We start from the raw sequence: 3,999 nt of genomic DNA on the forward strand, positions 1-3,999 counted from the left end.
TAGTTTTTCATAAAAGCGCATTGCCGTGAGTTGTGTCTCTGATTCCTAAACAACCACATTCCTAACTCTGAATCACATAATCCCTGAAGAATCTGTTTGATGACAGTTGCTTGTGATAACTCTTCCTTGAGCAGAATTAAAGTGTCATCCGAGTACTGCAACATGGGGGCATGATTATTAACATCCAGCGGGTGCAACAGAGAGCCTTGTTCGTATGGCATGAAGCACATGCGCTGAAGAACATCCACGACAATGTCAGACAAGTATGCAGATAACGGATCTCCTTGGTGAGCACCCTGTTTGAAACGAATTTTTCACCAGGTTGACCATTGATTAAAACCTGCGCTGAACCAGAATGTAAAAGAGTTCTTTTTTCTTTTCTCGAACACATGCCGAAGCATGTGTCTTTGTATATTAGAAGAAAACCGTCGAGAAGACGGGAGCATACAAGAATATAGCAAGGCTACCAAAAGAAAAGAAGTGAAGAAGATACAAAAAAGGAGGAGAAGGGGAGAGAAACTGAAACTGAAGCTATACAAGGCCGACTTTGCCGGCCAGCTCTCTGTCACTGAATGTAAAAGAGTTCTTATCCAGTTAATCCATCTTGGGTCAAAACCCCTAGCTTCCAAAACTTGCAACAAACCGTTCCAGTTCACACTATCAAAACCTTTCTAAAAATTTCATTTACATCGCTGACAGACAGTTTTCATGTACATTGTATGGTCCTAATCCTTATACCCTCATTGTCAGTCCCCATCTATGATGGGCTATGATCCTAGCGTCCTACAACATCATGCCAGTGTGGCACAACACTCGTCACAAGGCAACCAGAGGCGTCGCAGCTCTACTGTCAAAGCTCGGGAGGTCTTCGCTGTAGAGCGGCTCTGTCCTCAAGATGTTGGGAATGCCCAGGTCACTGGAGATCCCATCGCAGAGCTGCAAAATAATTTCCAGCAAGCAATATCACTCAGTCGTTCACTGACTCGCCGGCACTTGAGATGTGTACAGTGAAGTTATAGGAGTAGCATGTCCAGTTGCTGTTAGCTCCTGTTTACCTGTCTGTAAAGTGCAGCGTTACCATGGGACTTCTTAAGCTCCACAACATACAGAGAGGGGCCAAGCTCAAACACCTGGGATAAAAAAAAACAGCACAACAGATGTTAGCAATTGATCTCCGCTAGTTACCGTGTCCTATATGTTGCACTTATTGAAAAAGGTGCAGTTTGTCAAGTTTTACCTCAACACAGACCAAGAATGGCACGGGGTTGTTCAATCTGTTGTCGTTGCGCATTATTTTGATCTGGAATATCACACGGCATGGCATTTTTAGTTCTTTCAAAACTTTTCGTTATATCTTAAGTCAATCAAAAAAACTCCACGATGTGAAGATGAGATGAGCTTGTGTTCACCTTTCTATCCACCCTCTGAACTTGGAATCCGGACACTGTCGCGGAGCTTTCCATCTTGTCAAACAAATCCTTAGGTGAAAGTACTGATGTGAACCTAATCTTTCTTTGGGATACTTCCTGAAATTAGTCCAACCATACTACATTAGTATGTAGAGAAGCTATAAAAATGATTTTCTTCCCAACCTTACAAATCAAATCATTCAGAGTCGCAGGAAGAAAATATGTTCTACATACCTCTTCCTCAAATAAACTTGAAAGGTCAAGGGAAGATGCCATTCCAATCAGCTGAAAGGCATTCATCTGATAAATAGTCTTGTCCCCAGGTGCTTCACTGATTTGCTTCTGTACGGAAAAAGGAAAGAAAAAGTCAATGATGACAGTTTATTTTTAAAACGTAATAGTTTCCAGATTCACTCGGTTTGTTTCATCTGTCACTACCTCTTTGGCAGGAAGAATTGTACCAAGCTGTACATCGTCATCATTGTCCTCATATGGAGCAACAGGAATATAGTCCTTCTGAAACCATTCATGTGTTTTGATCTCTGCCATATTGATCCTCTTCTTCGGATCTGGTTTAAGAATCCTCTGAAGAAGGTCTTGCGCTTGAGGTGAAAGCCACTCTGGGATGTGAGTCTCACCCTTGAAAATCTACACCCAGCCATGTAACAGTAGTATCACTAAAATGACCTCAAATGAATATTAAAGCGTGGCAGTATTTAATCTCACGTCACTCTTTATTGCATGGATGATGGCTACCTTCTGATAAAGAACAACCATATTTCGGTCATCAAATGGAAGGTATCCGACGAGCATTATGTAAAGAATTACTCCACAAGACCAGATATCCGACAGCGACCCGTCGTAACCCCTGTTCTGCAAAACCTGCATACATTTTGCACAAGAATCAGCCATTATACATCAGAAAGAGATCAGAAGGTCTGAACTTTTGGGTTGCCAATCTGTTACCTCAGGTGCAATATAGTTGGGGCTACCACATGTTGTATGGAGCAATCCATCACCCTGAAAGGTTGGAGATCATAAAAATTCAATGCAAAAAAAGGCAAAATATCATAACAAAAGTGAGTAGGAGTCAAAATATAACTATGAACATAATGAAATCTAGAGTTAAGTCATATGACCATACCCCGAGATGTTGAGGTAAAGCACTGAGACCGAAATCAGAGATCTTGATGTTGCCTTTTCGGTCAACTAAAACGTTCTCAGGCTGTAATAGTGGGATAAGTCAGGAGAATGGTGTCATAGACCAATCAAGCCATATCGCAAAGTATATGAACATGAAAAAGAACAAGGACAGATAATCGTTGTCCAGATGCTGCATAAAGAATCTTCAGTAGTTTGTCTTTCTACCTTGAGGTCTCTGTGGTAGACACCCTTTCCATGGCAATAGTTCACGCCATCAATTAGCTGTTGAAAAAGCCTCCTTCCTTCTTTTTCTGATAGTTTTTTCTTCATTGCCTTTTTTTTGCAGGAAGGAGATCAATTTGAAGTGTCAGAACTAATGTATAAAGTGCGAAATTGGGTTCAAATAATAATAGGAATAAAAGGGCTTACAATCCTGTCAAACAGTTCACCTCCGTTGACAAACTCAAGCACCATGTAGATCTTTGTTTTGCTAGCAGCGACCTGAACCAAGCATCAAAACATGAGTCATGATCCGACAGTGATGTTATTTCAGCGACTCACATGACTTATAAAATCATTTATCGGCATGCCGATGTGCACCACACGAGAGACCAAAAAAATCTTCCTCTCATTAGGCAATGATAAATCATGCGATGGAGCAGCAGCTGGTCGGCGTTTGTTGCTTGACTGCGACAGATGCGATCCGAATCAAGTATACTAATGGTTAGCAGGGAGCAGAGCTGAATCTGCCTGTCTGGACCCAGCAGCCCATTTCTGCGTGTGTGCAATATCAACCTGCCAAATGGACCAAGTCCACGTGGTGCAAGTTTAGTGGTCTACACGCGTCTACAGTACTAGTGGCGCGCCCAACTAATATCCAATAATGGATAAACATCATGATGATGCTTGCGATCTCCATCTCCGGTTGATAGTTTTAATTAATTAAGCACGGTTCGTTCAACGAGATATATTCAAATATGAACATCCTAGTGTTTTGTCACCCAATCTTTCTGAGCATTTGACGAGTCCACTGATGAATGAGAAATGGAAGGAGTCACGCAAGCCAAAGTACAAAGGGGCTGGACGATGGATCAAGTTACCTCGTGTAGTCGGACGACGTTGGGGTGGTTGAGCATGGTGAGGGTGGCGATCTCCCTGCGCACCTGGTCGTCGGCACCGCGGAGCGACAGCACCTTGCTTCGCTCCATGATCTTGACGGCGAAGTGCTCCCCGGTGGCACGGCGGCGCGCGTGCTTCACCTTGCCGAAGCTGCCTTCCCCGAGCGTCCGGCCCAGCTTGTACGCGCCCAGCAGCGCCACCCGCTCGCCGGCGACGTCCTCCCGTGCCCCCACCATCGATCGACCTTAGCTAGCGCCGGGGCTCGCTGGTGGCGAACCTGATCGGAGGCGTGTCGAGATGGATATGATGAGGCGATTTGAGAAATGGA

General features: G+C 43.9%; 1 pseudogene; it reads right to left on the reverse strand.

The window, feature by feature from the left end:
• Positions 1 to 651: 651 nt before the first annotated feature.
• LOC124708051 lies at positions 652 to 3,790 on the reverse strand (annotated as a pseudogene).
• Between the last annotated feature and the right edge of the window lie 209 nt (positions 3,791 to 3,999).

This window comes from Lolium rigidum, chromosome 4 (assembly GCF_022539505.1).
Source record: "Lolium rigidum isolate FL_2022 chromosome 4, APGP_CSIRO_Lrig_0.1, whole genome shotgun sequence".
Taxonomy (NCBI): Eukaryota; Viridiplantae; Streptophyta; class Magnoliopsida; order Poales; family Poaceae; genus Lolium; species Lolium rigidum.